We start from the raw sequence: 16,289 nt of genomic DNA, 5'->3' as shown, positions 1-16,289 counted from the left end.
CATCATTTCCTTTTAAACATTTCAATATTTATTGAAAACTCTGTGAGAAAAGAAGTTCTGAGAAATAAGTATCTGAGTGTATTCATCTTGGAGAATTTATTTCCAATCTACAAACACAAAGGAACTAACATCAGGCTATCGCTATTAAATTTTTAGAAATACTACCCATGCAGTAAGATTTCCTGACCTTGTAGGCTAATAAAATCTTTTAATGTATTATAGTCAGCAGAGCATGTAGGCGGGTAAGTCACTGAGCTAATTAGTCATCCCTCTCCCAAGAGCTGCGTATGACTTAGTGGAGTGTGTTTAGCATTACGAGTAAATCAACATTGTTCAGGCAGGAAGCATCATTTCTGAGTCATTTCCATAACTCTGCCACCTTGACTTTCCAATAAAATCTCCACAAGTTTATGATGCTTACAGCTTGTAAAAAGGGAATGTAACAGGAAGGAAAATTGATGCCACACATAATCATATGATAACCATAGTACACTAACTTTCAAAATCGGAATGGATCCCTGAGTAACGGAAATGAAGTTGCAAATATGTCAGTTCGTATACACAAATGAACAATGGCGAGTAAGTCATTTTTATGAGAATTGACCTACAGCTATTTCACTGGTATTTTTGTTTATTTTCTACTCTTATAGTTTTTAGGATGAGAGCACAGTGAATGGAAAAACAGCAAACTTGATCTATAGCTTGAAGCAGTTGAGGTTGAGTTTCATGCAGGTTCTTGGATGGGAATGGCAAAGAAAACGCTCCTTGGAATTCTTCCAAGGAGCAGGAAATAAGCAAAAATAACACTAATTTTAAAACTTTCTGTATAATCATGTTTTAATTTTCAATCTTTAGTTATGAATTTTATCATCTGTTTCACAAATATTTCTACTTTGGGCCCTGTGAATGATTAAACTCATTAGGCAGGCCAGACAAAGGCTGTTACGATTATTCTAATTTTCTAGATGAAAAATGAGATACAGAGAGAAGTCTATTGCTGAAGATTGTCTGTTTGAAAGTGGCAAAACCCAATAGAGGAAAACTCTGGATTGTGAGTAACGTGGTTTGTGAGTGTTCCGCAAGACGAGCAAACATTTCTAATACATTTTAACATGGTAAACGAGTGATGTTTTGCAATATGAGTAGTTTGTTTCCGGAACAAATTATGCTCACAAACCAAGGTATTACTGTATATCTAATACATAAATACAATGAAAAAGGGATCAAAAGATTGCAATAAGGAGGGGTGCTAAAAACAGTTCTTCATAATTAGGGCTTTCTGTCTTTCCTCCTCAACTCTCTCTGTATCTTTATCTTTTAAATAAGGCAAGCCTCTCTGATCCTCAAAGTCATTGCCTTCACTCTACTTTTTCCAGCATTCTATTCATTCCTTCTCTCAACTCCAACAACAAGCAACCGTCACTTTCTTACCAACAATTCCCTTTGTAAACATTTGCAATCTGGCTCCTGCCTCTCACTACATTGAAATGGCTCTCTTGATAGTCACCACTGTTTATCCTGAATTCCAATATGTTGTTCTCAGTAATTCCTCATTCCTCCTTGAACTCTCTGAAAGATATAGAACTCTTAAAAATTTGCTTATTTGAATTTTCTCTACTTTCTGGGTTTAAATGACACTGTAAGCCACTGACTGAAAGAATATTTCTCAGACCCACGTCTCTGCCTTCTCTTCTTACAGGCCTTTAAACAAGGCCTTTTTAAGTTTCTTTCTATGACTCTTATACAAATAGAAATATATATAATAAATACATATAAATATTTAAATATATGTAATAAAATAAATATCATCTTACTGGGTTCTTCAACATTTCTTTCCTCAGCTTTCATTTTTCTCTTGAGCAACTGACCCACATTTCCAAATACCTGTTACGCACCTTCAGATAAACTTAGTTTAACTAAAGGTAAACTTATCTTATTCCTCAAAGCCATCTCAGTTATTATTTAACCATGCAATTCTTAGATCAAAAACAAAACAAAACAAAAAGCAAGAAAACAAATAGCGTAAAAAACTTTCTTCAATCTAAACCTCCATTATTTCCTTTTGATTCTGTCTCCACTATTCGTTTCATCTGTTCTTTTCATTCCGTTTTCACTATTACTTCCCTATGTCAGTTCTAATAATAATTAAGGTACTAAACTTCTCTGTTGTTTGAGTTCTTTCAACTATAAAAAGGGTTTATATTAGTACAGTATCTTACCACTGTTATGAGATTAAATAAGCTGATACACATAGAAAACTTCAACTGAAGACTAGCCCAGAGCAATCACTTAATAAATGTTAGCTTTTTCTGCTACAACTACTATTATTACTATTACAACTACCACCAGGACCACCTACACAATCTGTGGAGCCCTTTGAAAAATAAAATTGTGGGGCTCCGTCTTCAACAAGAGGGAAAAAAAAAGCCAACAACAACAACAAAACCCTTAAATCAGTTTATATTGCCTTTTTTTTCCTAAACACATTTCAGTTGCAGTTCTATAGAGCGACCAAACAGTGTCAAAGATAAATTACTCACCAGAGGCTGGTTAAAAATTGCAAGATAGATTTTATTCAGACTATTGCAGTAGGGGATAGAGACTTCAGTGCAAACTGGGCTCAACTCCACTAAAACAAAAGACAGGAAGTTTTTAAAAGCTGGGATATGGCAGGAAAGTATTAAGAGGAGTTGGTCAAGGTGACTGGGCCATCTGGGTTTGTTAATTAGCACTTATCCAAAGGAGAAACACACTTGTCATATCTTTAGGACAGGAGGTAGTTTTGCACATTGGAGAAGGGACCCACCAAAGTTGGTCTCACCCTCCCACATGAACTGGGAAATAGGAGAGCTATCTCCCTGAATGTTTGAATTTCAAGGAGATGGCTCCCAAGTCCTCGAGGAGGCATTTCTGGGTAATGAAAGACATCCCAAAGTGACAGAGAATGGATTTATAATTACAAGTTTTCAAAAGTAACTATTCTAAAAAAAGAGAAAAAGGGAGTATAGGGGTTCATAATCAGGTTTTGGCTGGAACAAACAGTAAATTCTTTTGTCAGTTTTCCAGAGAAATGGAACCTGATAGAACACACACACACACACACACACACACACACACACACACAAATGTACACACACATGATTTATTTATTATTTTTTAAGGTTTTTATTAAAAATGTAGCTAACATACAATATTATGTTAGTTTAAGGGGTACACCATAGTTATTCAACATTTATATACCTAAAGAAGTATATAGTGATTCAACATTTATATACCATCTGACACTGTACTATGCTATCACAATTTTATTGACTATATTCCCTATGCTATATATTATATTCCCAGGACTTGTTTTATACCTGAAAATTTGGACCTATTATTCCCCTTCACTTCCCCCCCTTTTAATTTTTTCAGTTACAGTTGACATTCAATATTATTTTATATTAATTTCAGGTGTACAGCATAGTAGTTAGACATTTGTATAATTTAAGAAATGATCTCCCTGACTAGTCCAGTACCCACCCAGCATTGTACTTAATTATTACCATATCATCGACTATATTCACTATGCTTTACCATACCCATGACTATTTTGTATCTACCAATTCATATTTCTTAATCCCTTCAACTTTTTCACCCTACCCTCCTCAACCTCCTCCCATCTATCACCCCAACAAATCTAATACCCATCTGACACAATTCATAGTCATTACAATATTATTGACTATATTCCTTATGTTATACTCTACATCCCCATAACTACTTTGTAACAACAAATTTGTACTTCTTAATCTCTTCCCCTTTATTCACCTACACCTCAAACCCCTCCCATCTGACAACCATCAAAATGTTTTCTGTATCTATGAGTTTGTTTATGTTTTGTTTGTTTATTTTGTTATTTAGATTTCACATATAAATGAAATCACATTGCACCTGTCTTTCTCTGTCTTACACTCCACTGAGCACAATACCCTCCAAGTCCATCCATGCTGCTGCAGATGACAAGAACCCATTCCCTTCCATGGCTGAGCAATATTCCACTGTGTATATGTACCACCTCCTCTTTACCCATTCATCCATCAAAGTATAACCAAGCTGCTTCCAATCTCGGCCATTGTAAACAATGCTGCAATGAACATATGGATGCACATGTCCCCTCAAAGTAGCATTTTGGTTTTTTTTTTGATAAATACCCAGAAGTGGGATTACTGGGCCTTTCTTTGTCTCTTCTTATGGGCTTTGTTTCAAAGTCTATTCTGTCTGGTATACATATTACTACCCCAGCTTTTTTGGTTTGTTTGTCTCCATTTTCATGAAATAACTTTTTCCATCAATTATTTTCTGTCTGTGTGTGTCTTTTGATCTGATGTGAGTCTGTTGTAGGCAGCATATGTAAGGGGTTTTTTTGTTTGTTTGTTTTTTAAATTTATTCAGCCCTTCTATGTTTTTTGATTGAACTATTTAATCCATTTACAGTAAAAGTAATTGTTGATGGATATGTAGCTATTGCTATTTTATTCATAATTTTGATTGTTTGTTTTTGTTTTCGTGGTTTTTTGTTTTTATTTTTTCATCTTAAAGAAGTCCCTCTAGCATTCCTTGTAATACTAGTTTGGTGGTGATGAACATTTTTAGCTTTTTATTACCTGGGAAGCTCTTTATCTGTCCTTAAATTTTAAATGATAGCCTTGCTGGGTAGAGTAGTCTTGGTTGGAGGTCTCTGATTTTCCTTACATTGAATATTTTGTGCCAATTCCTTTTGGCCTGCAAGTTTCTGTTGAGAAATCAGCTGACAATCTTATGGGAGCTTCCTAATAAGTTACTAGTTGCCTTTCTTGTACCACTTGTAGGAGTCTTTCTTTGTCTTTCACCTTTGCCATTTTAACTATAATGTGTGTTAGTGTGGGCCTGTTTGGGTTCATCTTGTTTGGGACTGTCTGTGCTTTCCTTCACCAGATTAGGAAAGCTTCAGTCGTTATTTCTTCAAATAGGTTCTCAATCACTTCTTTTCTCCTTCTGGTGCCCCTATGATGGGAGTATTGTTATGGTTAATGTTGTCCCAGTGATCACTGAAACTATCCTCATTTTCTTGGATTCTTTTTTTCTTTTTGCTGTTTTGTTTGGGTGTTTTCCAAACCACTGACTCAATCCTCTTCTTCATTTAGTCTGCTGGTGATTCCTGCTAGTGTATTCTTCATTTCAGTTATTCAGTGTTCTTCACTTGTGATTTTTTTTTTCTTATGGTTTCTATGGCCTTTTTTATGCTTGCTATCTCTTTGTTGAACTTCTCACACATTCCTTGAGCATCCTTATAACCATTGTTTTGAGCACTGTATCTGGTAGGTGGCTTGCCTCCATTTTGTTTAGCTCTTTTTCTGGAGTTTTTCCTGTTCTTTCATTTGGGACACATTTCTTTGTTTGCTTATTTTGGCTGCCTCTCTGTGTTTGTTTCTATGTATTAGGTAGATCTGCTATGTCTCCCAGTCTTGGCCAGCAGGCCTTATATAGCAGGTGCCCTGTGGGACCCTGGTGCAGTCTCCCTGGTCACTGCTCTGGGTGTTCCAGGAGTGTCCCTTGTATAGGTTGTGTGTGCCCTCCTGTTATAGTTGAGGCTTTATTGCAATTGACACATCAGTGGGTGGAATTAACCCTCAGTTTGATTGGCTGCGGTGTTTGGCCACATCCAAGCTTATGGACTGCTGTGAGGGGTGCTTACTCCGCTGAATGGGACTCACCACAGCAAGCTTTGATGCCTTTTGAGATTGTTCTCTGTGTATGCCACTTGTGGAGCCTTTTGAGCAGTGCTCTGTTGTGCTCTGAAACCAACTTCCAAGTATGTTGCTTCTGGGACCTCTTGGGAGGGGCTCTGGTGCAGGCCCAGGTCACTCACTTCCTGTGACTGACTGGGGACTACCTGGTAGGAACTGCAAAGCTATCTGCAGTTGTTTGCTGTTTGTGCTAAACCTGGAAGTACATGGGAGAGGCCACACTACTTACTGACAATGTCCGTGACCAGTACCAGACCTGGAGTTGCTCCACAAAAAACCAGGACACCCCAAAGCCTGCTGCTACCTGCTGATTCCCTTAAGGTTCAGCTGCTGATACAGCCTTGTATAGTATGTGCGTTGGGTGAGGCAGGGTCTCAGGGAATCACTAGAGTGGAAAGAGTTGTGGTCACTAAGTTAATGTAAATTCTGGTTTGGCACCAGTGTTGAGTCTTGAGCTACTCAGCAAAAGTCTCAGAGCACACCAAGGTCAGTCGCCACCCACATGGGGCCTCTGGACTTTGATTGTTCTCCAAGAAATGTTGCAATGTGGGTGGGGCTGGCTGCTTGCTAGAAAGTGCCTCTGGCATTGGGTGAGTGTGGTGGGGTGAGGTCCCAGTGGAGCTCACCAGTCCAAACAAATTCATATTTGGCTGTGTGGGGGGAAGGCTCAATACAGGAAAGATGGTTCCTGCCTGCTGGGTGCTTAGGATAAGGAACCCTCACAGGAAAAATGGCTACTGTCCTCCAGCCCTCATCTTGAAGCCCTACACCTCAATCTGCCCCAGGTTATGCCTCTAACATCTCTCCAAGTCACTGTCCCTCCACTTGAGTCCAGGGTGAGTGCCTGTGAGCGAATGATTCTGTACTCAGGCCATTTAGGAGGCTGTCTGGGTTTATTACAGCCTTCTGTCCCATCCAGATGGTCAGAATCCCTACAGTATTTTACAGCCAGATGTCCTGAGGGCCCCTCTTCCTGGCACCAGTACTCTGGACTGGGGAGTTTGGTGTGGGATAGGATCCCTCACTGCTTCATGGGGAACCACCATGGCTGAGATATCTCTCCTGGTTCTTAATTGCCACACGAAGGTTTGGGTTCTCTTCTGCTTCTCCACCCCTCCTACCAGTCTCAACGTGGCTTCTTCTTTAAATTTTTAGTTATAGGACTTCTTTTAAGCTAGACTTCAGATTGTTCTCCAGATTGACTTTGCTATCATTTTGTTGAAATTTGATTATGTTCACAGAAGGACGCAGGCATGGTGTTTGTCTATTCCACCATCTTGGATCCTGGTCACATATGATTTATTACAAGGAATTGGCTCACATTATTGTAGAGGCTTAGAAGTCCCAAGATCTGCAATATGCAAGCTGGTGACCTAGGAATGCCGATGAAATAGTCTCAGTCTCAATCTGAAGGGCTGAGAACTGGGAGGATCAATGATATAAGTTCTAGCCTGACAGCCATCAGGCTTAAGACCAAGAAAAGTTGAAATTTCCATTTGAGTTCGAAGTCAGAAAAAGACAGATGTCCAAGCTCAAGGCAATCAGGCAGTAGGAGTTCCCTCGTATTCCATGGAGGGGAAGCCTTTTTATTCTATTCAGGTCTTCAATTTATTGGATGAGGGCCACACATATCAGGAAGATTAATCTCCTTTACTCAGTATACTGACTCAAATGTTAACCTTATCTAAAAAAAAGTCTCACAGGTATACTCAGAATAATGCTTCATCAAATATCTAGACACCACATGACCTAGTCAAATTGAGAGATAAAATTAACTCTTACAGCAGGATTGAGCTTTCTCACATAGACGTTTTAAAGCAGAGCCAGGAGTGGGGGTGGGGATGGCACTGTGGTCATCCTAGGAACATGGTCTTGGGCTAATAAAAGCTATGATAGAGTCTAGTCAATTCTCTTAGCGTGGTGGGTTGAATGGTGTCATTTGTTCTGAGAGTTCTACAGTTCTCAGCAGTCAAGTGGTATTATTATTATTACATAATTTCTATGAGGGTTTCATGAGATTTTATTGGTGAACATTTTAAACCACCTTAGAGTTCTAAAAAAAATAAATAAATGAAGATTTGTTATGACAAAAATAATAAGATAAAAATAACATTTTAATTTTACACACCCAGTGTAGAATTGTGAGCTTTAGAGTTTAAGTTTTATATTTTGAAGGGATACAGATTCTGCTCATATTGTTTGTTGTATTCAAGATGCTGCCTTATGATGTCTTATTCACACCTTGCCATGTAAATGATCTTAGATACTTTAAATATATGAATGCATTGAACTCAGTAATACATGCTTGTAATTTCAGAAAATAGTATTCAGGCAAAATAAAAAGAGCCAGTTTTATATCACACGTAGCTTTTCCTTTAGAGATCAATGTTTTTGTTTTTGTTTTCTTTTTTTGTTTACTATTATAGAGCAGAGTCTTATGATAGACTTATTTTATCACTATAATTAAGTGAATAATGAATATAGTAAATATTTAGTAAGTGTATACATAGCAGCAGATACTATGGAAAACAAGTATTTTTCTCATTTTTCATGCACGCCTCCTAAACATACAGCTCTTTTAAATTTGAAGACCGCTTTTCACGTGTGAATGCTTCTTCCTCTTCTAAATGAAACCTCATACTTTAGGCAAAGTCCTTAATCTGCACATGCAGCATTTATTCTCACCCCTGTGGATTCTTTAAAGTATGTACTGTTGAGCCTTCTAAAAGTATGTTGCATGATAGAAAGCAATTAGCCTATTATATCCTACAAGGAACGTCTTCCTCAGTATTTTGTTTTATGTCCTCTTTTCTAGACATCCAAGCCTCTTCATATTTTAACCTATGTCCATAAAATTAAGGTAATATATAAGACAGACTATGTTCCTATTTACAGGGAATAATTACAAATGTCATCGTAAATAGAACAATTTCCAGTATTTTAGGTGTATTTTTGTTTTTATTTTCTCAACCCTGCTTTATTTAGTTATTCAACAATTATTTATTGAGTTGCTTTATGTGCTATAAATATAGATTAGTGCCTACTGGATGATAAGCCTGCCACCTACTAACCTGGAGTTGAATGCATCTTCCTTAGGTCCCTCCTTGTCTTCTGTGTACAAAGGCCAGTTTCAGATTTTACCCTGGAAGTTCTTGAGGCTTCACACCAACATCAAGAGGTAAGTTAAAAAACATAGTAAATACTAAAATAATATAGTTAAGTACAATTTTATGTCGGCAAATGACATCATAAATACAGAAATCATGGGAGATTTGTGCCAGATGGTTTATACAATTACAGATACAGCCAAAGCATCTCAGAAAAGAACCTAAGATAAAATTAGTTTAAGAACTTTGACAGGGAATTAATTATAGAATAAACTCTGTTATGTGTTGTAGAGAAGGAATTTGCTGTCTTTGTTAAGCTGATCTTTTTAATTAATAAGGAATTATCACATATACTATACAGGGGGATTACCAATTTTCCAAAGAATTAGAAAATAATAGAATACACTTAACACTAAATTAAATCAGACACAGTATAATCATTTTAATGGCTACAAATACTTTATATAAACAAATGTTATTCAGAAGCTGTAGAATATAACACCAATACAAGCATATGCAGTAAGAAATCAGGTTGATTATATTTTAGGGAAACTAATAACACTAAAGATCAAATTATCAAAATGTATAGACATGGCAAGTGTTTGTTATACAATACCAGAGGACGAGTCATGGCTGAATTAAAATCACTCAACCAGTTATTTATCCATCCCCTATTTGTTGAAAGCATGCAGAAAAGTTGGCATTGTATTGACTGAATTGTTATCTGTAGGACTTATGATAAAACTTTCTCTCTTCAAGAAGTTCACAGTGTAGTTCAGGAGGCAAAAAGTAAAGGGTAGGAGTATATGCTTGATGGTATAGAAACACAGAAGAGAGCTACTCGACCTAGTCATTGGCTGGGGGGTTACGGGGGAAGAGTTTCTGGGGAAATTCATATTGCTAAGTTTGAAATCCTGAGGTTTCTTGGCACTGCATCTTTTAAGCATTCAGGAACCAATTTAATGGGGAGACAGATAAGTGCAGGCACTTGAGTAAAGAATTAGAAGTGCAGGCCTGGGGTGTTGCCTGCTCAGACAGCCTGAATATATTGGGTTGTCAGAAAAGTCATGATGCATTTTTGCAATGAAAAGCATAGAAAAAATACGTCATGACTTTTCCGACAACCCAATATAAGAGAGGCCAATTCTTTCTGCACATCTGCTGGTGATGACTGAAAAAGTATTGGGAACCAGTTTTCACTGAGTTAGTAATGCCATTACTGACCCATTTTGTTACTTTAAACAGTAAAGTATTTACACGCAACTCTGGTTTCTTTATCAATGTCTCCTAGGGATTGAAGTTCAGCTGAAAGATTCATTAAGAATTCAGGCAATGATTTCATGTGTCAATAAACAAAGATATGGAAGCAAAAGGATTTAAGCAATCCTTTGTTAATCTGTAATCATGATATATGTATCATTCAGGGTCCAGTTAGCAGGTAGAAGCTACAGAAGTTTTTGTTGTTGTTATTATTCCTTATTTTGTTTTTGATCAGGAGTATTTAATGTAAAACTTTGTTACTGATTATTGAAGGATTGGAAAGGCAGAAAGTGTATACTAAAGCATCAGGGATCGCAGCTACTGGCAGGTGATTCCCTCCTAAGGACGGGGCAATTAAAGGTTGAAATTATTAACACTTCATAGATAGAGTAGGGAGTCTGCAGAGCTGAAACTCAGGTGTCTGCAACTCACATGTCTAAGGAAGAGTCACTTCCTGAAGCTGACCTCTCTGAGGAGGTTTGATGAGGTGTTTCTGAAAGTGTTTTGAAAAGTGCAAACTGAAATCAGCAGCTGCTGCTAAAATAAAATGTCACATCAGGGTGAAAAATTGTTGCTGTAGTGACTCAAACATCAGTAAGAAGCAAAAAGGAGTGTAGGAAACAGGAAGACAGGAAGAAGTGTGTTTTTTTTCTTAATTTTTCCAGTGCTTCTCTACTACCTTCTGCTGGCAGAGATGAAAGCCAGCAGAGCAAAGCAGAAATATAATTGGTAGAGTCCAGCCCCAGCGTTACAAACAGAGATTTGTGTTGACAGCCATTATAACTGGGACAAAAGAACTTATAACTCAGATACCATAGACATTAGCACATTGGCACATATTTTTTCATTAGCCCTAATTAATTTAAGTTGTAAGATGAAAGTGGAATTTTATGAAGAATTTGCTCTTGCTTCCACAGAATTGTAAGTTGATTACTCAATCAATACAATTACACCTCTTAAAAGTTTAGTTTCAAGAAAGCTATAGTATTTTGACAAATAGTATCTCAACTTGCTTCAAAACACAGAAAATTCAAATGAGTGAATGCTTCTGTCTTGAAGTCATTTTATTCTTCTTTGCTGTTTTATTAAAGGTTATGTTTAATTTTACTTCTTGTAATTCAGTGTGAAAGCTTTGCTTGAATTAGGACTAGCAGAATATAAAATACAAACTATGTATCAAGGGACTAAATTGCTTTTGTATTTCTTTTCTTTATTTTGTTACTAAATGAATGTTTTATTTTAATTCTGAAATAGCCTCATTTCAGTCTTATCATGCTTTTATCATTTTTCTTAAAAATCAATCAACAATCAGCAGTGGGAAAAGGGAAAAACCTGGCCTGATTATTCCTGTAAAAGTCTGAAAAGAGCATGAGATTAGAATAGCTGTGAGCTCAACTATTGGAGCTCTTACAAAAGCTATAGAAATTGCTCAACACAGGAATTCACTCAATGGTGAAATGACATTTAGAGGAAATTATTTCTTTTACTTCATTAATGTTGGTGTTAAATTGTCCAATTGGACATCATGTCAAAACTGAGCTTTTTGTTTCTTAAAGGGAAAAGGTAGGCAGAAAGTTGATCAAGCAAAAGAATAAGAAATAAGATTTTGTAACATAAGTAGATTTTAATTGCATCAATTGCTAAAGTGTTATATTTCCCTCACCCATTTTAAGTCAATTTTTTATATGCACCATTATATAACACCAAAGTTACTTATAGTCCTCCATTTAGAGTCTTGCTTCTATTCTTAACATTTTTGGATAAATTGGTAATGGCAAGTCTATATATTTTACCTTCCTCTCAAGATGACATACTTCTTATTTTTTCTTTTTTGATTCAACAACTATTAACTACTTACTGTAGGTTTCTAAAGAGTATTATGAGTTGCAGAATTCTATGAGTTTTCTGATTTACCGTTGTTAATATTTATGCATTGTAGGAAATTTAACATTAAATTTGAAGTTTATACCTAAGATAAATTATAACATATTTTCAATATTGAAGACTCCTGAAGATATTTATCGTCTCAGTTTCCAAGGCAGAAATGCCATTGCATGCACTTTTGAATGGTTATTTCCTTATCTTTTTAAAATTAGAAAAAAAAATATTCAAATGATTATTTTGATTCAGTTAATTAAGTTAATAAACATATTAGGCTTGATTTAAAAGTGAGAAAAATATTATCAAATGCTAACATTTCAATCTCAGTATAACCTAGATTTTTAAAAATTTCAACAAAATTAAAAAAAAAACTCTCAAAGTAAAGAATAAACTATGGCATTGCAAAATTTTCACATACTTTTATATATATTGAATAACATATTTTTTTCTTCTGAGTAATAGTTTACCACAAGGTCCTAAGTAGGATTGAGAATAATAGCAGTGCTAGCTATCATTTATTAAGAGACTATTCTGTTGTCAGCACTGTACGAAGCTTTACGTAATGCCTTTATTCAACAAAAAGTTTATTGATTATTTTTGTGGATCAGGCATTAGGTGAGACAACTAAGACATCAAATGTTAATAAGGAAAATCTTCTGCCTTCTAGATGACAATATAATGTGACAAGCATAGGAGATAGAAATATGTTTTTTTAACTTTCTCATTCATTTCTAAAATTTATGCTGTCATTTAACATATCTATTTTGCCAGGCATTGTGCTAAATGATAATAATTCAAAGGTGAACAGTTACAGACCAACTATTTCCTGAAAAAGCACTTGGGAGTACAGTGTAAAAAGCAGAAATGAATGAGATTAATACATATGTAAATTTAAAACTGAACTGTTGTGAAAATTACATTGGGGGTCACATGGTGCTATGAAAAGGTATGATAGGGGTGTGTGCTCTAATTAAAGAGGTTAGGAAAAGACATTCTGAGAGCTGACAAAGGAACTAGGCTGTGTTAGGGGAGGGAGGGGCTGTATCTTGGCAGAAAGATCAGTATATATAATGCTCTGTGGCTGGGGGAGAAGTAGATACATTTTAGGAATGAAAGGAAACAAATATGACCATTTGGTAGATACAAGTCATACCATGCAGAGTCTTGTAGTTCAAGTCAAGAATTTTGATATTTCTTCTAAAAATTAAAGAATACTAATACGGATCAGTTTCTCTGCTCCTTGGTAGTAGCTATGCCTTCGGTCCTTTTACTTAATTTCCAGGACTCCAATTTACTGCTATGGCTTCTGAAGAAGGGAAGCTCTTAGTTGGAGGGCTCAACTTCAACACTGATGAGCAGGCTCTGGAAGATCACTTCAGCAGCTTTGGCCCTATTTCCGAGGTGGTCGTTGTCAAGGACCAGGAGACTCAGCGATCCTGGGGTTTTGGCTTCATAACCTTCACCAATCCAGAACATGCTTCAGATGCCATGAGAGCTATGAATGGAGCCTCTGGATGGTCGCCAGATCCGTGTGGACCACGCAAGCAAATCGGCCCGGGGAACCAGAGTGGATGCCTTTGGGGCCCATGGGCGTGGCCGCAGCTACTCTAGAGGTGGAGTGGACCAGGGCTATGGGAGTGGCAGGCATGACAATTGGCCTAAAGGATATGGATATGGATATGGAAGGTCCAGAGACTATGGCGGCGGAAGCCAGGGTGGTTATGACTGCTACTCAGGAGGAAATTACAGAGACCATTATAACAACTGAGATGAGGCATGCACACCTAATGTAGATACACAAGGAATAAAACTTCTGATTCAGGATCGTCCTTCCAAATGGCTGTATTTATAAAGATTTTTGGAGCTGCAATGAAACATCTGTTTTAGTATATTGACTTCTATTTTTGAATTGAGCTCCCAAGGTAGCTTGTTAAAAGAGCTTTTAGAAAGCTCCATATGTTTTAAAAAGTTTTCTTTTCTCCCATTTAAAGACAAATTCTGGAACATTTATAGAGTTTGGATATTTCCTTTGACCAGTTTTTTAGTTTGGGATCTCAGGATTGGTTCTGGCAAAAAATGGCCAGACTGATTTTTATTTTCAGAAATTATGTGTATCTAGGGGCATCAAAAACCCATACACAAGGTTTATCATGGTTAGGAAGCAATTTACAAATGTAACTACAAGAAACCAACGTGATTATTTAGAGGTGGTTTTTACTGAGGATCATTACACTGATTATATAGAAGTTTCTTAAAAATATTTGTGAATGCCCATTTTTTTTAATACTGGAAGAAAAACTATTCTGTTGTGTCTCGTAGCATTTAGGATGTTCTTCATGGAGTGGATTAAAAAGATGAAACCTGAAAACAATAAAAAAAAAAGAATACTAATATGGCTTAGTCAACTAGGTGTACTGGTGGCATTGTTGAACTAAAGTATTTTTCACTAAAAAAAAACATTCTCTGGCTTCAGTGAAAAATGTGAAGAAAAATCAAGATGAGCTCAAGTGTGGTTCTGGGAGATAATGTAGGAAAGAAACTATATTTACCAATATTTTTATTCAATTCAATGAGCTTATAGATCTCTTGCAGCTAATCCATAAAAAAACAAAACAAAACAAAACAAAGAAAATCCTGCTATTCTAAACATTTAGCAATTAAAATTTAAAACAAATTAAAGAATTAGGCAAGACTAGTGAAGGGGGCTGAAGTCTATTTTATTATGAGATAAACAAGTAGGAAAAAATATGAATTTTGAACTCTTTATAGTGGTGTGATTTTTTATACAACTCCCAAGATGGATAATATGAGACTTCTGCCTTGAAATGTCTCTACATTTTATAATGATTTTTCATAATATCCATGGGATTAAAAAACACATCTATACAGCTACACATCTCAGATATTTAATCATCATTGATTTGCATTTGTTTCTTGTGACTTAGATTTCTGCTGTGAAAGAATGGCTGACTTAAGTGTTCACTTTGAATCCATAATAATGATAATGATAGTAATACAAACAAAATGATAGCTAATATTTAGGGTATATAGTAAAATAATTACTGTTCTAAGTAGAGTCTCAAAAACCAAAATTCTGAAGTAAAACTTTTTATTATTATCATTCTATCTTCAAATATGAGGAAATTTAAGTTTGGAGAAGCAATTCATATAAAATTATATAGGTAATAACAAGAAATTGAATGCAAGCCAGTATCTGTTTGACTCCAGAGCCCATGTTCGAAAATCATATTTCCCCTTATTAGGAAACAGATGGGGAGGGGTTATTGTAAATAGTAAGTAAAATTATTACACTGCCATTTTTTCAGCTAACTAGATTTTAGAGGTATTAAGTATAATAAAAATGAGGGTTATTTGAGGCAGAGAATAAAAACGAGGAAAACAGGACTTTAGTGACTACTGGCAGAATTATAAGAAAATAGATATTTTAGATTAATACAAAGATTGCTGTTTTCAATTTCCTGTTTCAAATTGCCAGAAAGTATTTAAAACAATGGAGATAATTTTTTTTAATTCCCTCTCCTTCTTTTCTCATAAGAGGCAAATAAGAGTGCAATATCTCCCCCCGCCCCCTTTTTTCCCATCTGTTCTCATACCTAAAACTTTCTACAGAGTATTTTGTTTCTCTGTATATAAAAGAAAGCATTTCACCATCATTTAATTACAGTTTTTTAAAGCCTTTCTGGCATATAGAAATAATTAATAAAAATGAAACTGGGTTTGTTCAAATAGTACAATGATGATAGTAGAATATTTTAATCTCTTTCTCTAGAGTAAATTCAAAGCACCACAATTTCTTCTCATTATAATCAGAGTTGGAAGGAGCCTGTAGTGGAAATTAAATACCATGTGTGGGTTTAAAAAATACACTGTGAGGAGAATAGGATATGTTTAGTTGGTAATATGAAAGACTAATTCTGCATTCGATGTTTTAATTTTTAAAATAACTTATTTGATGTAGTCTGATTTTAGCAAGATGTAACCTTTTCTTTTTTTTCCCTCTCCCTTTAATGCTGCCATGGTTAGTTCTAAAAGTTAGGTTTTACAGAAAGAATAATAAAAAAAAAAAATCTGAGTATATCTTTTTAACTCTCCACAAATAAAAATTGACTCAGATTAGAGAATAACAATCCCATCTCTTTCCTCTTTAATGACAAGTTCCAAACCACTGGAAATATCTAAGCTATGTTCAAAGTTGATTTTAAGTTTTGGAGCTAATGTGCAGGATAATGGCATAGCTAATTTAATACTTGCA

General features: G+C 35.7%; 1 pseudogene; it reads left to right on the top strand.

The window, feature by feature from the left end:
* Positions 1-13,315: 13,315 nt before the first annotated feature.
* LOC109374640 (RNA-binding protein 3 pseudogene) lies at positions 13,316-13,784 on the top strand (annotated as a pseudogene).
* The last annotated feature ends 2,505 nt before the right edge of the window (positions 13,785-16,289 follow it).

The sequence above is a fragment of the Hipposideros armiger genome, unplaced genomic scaffold, assembly GCF_001890085.2.
Source record: "Hipposideros armiger isolate ML-2016 unplaced genomic scaffold, ASM189008v1 scaffold_849, whole genome shotgun sequence".
Taxonomy (NCBI): domain Eukaryota; kingdom Metazoa; phylum Chordata; class Mammalia; order Chiroptera; family Hipposideridae; genus Hipposideros; species Hipposideros armiger.
The sequence above is the reverse complement of the archived record's forward strand: the minus strand, read 5'-3'. Positions and strand labels throughout refer to the sequence as shown.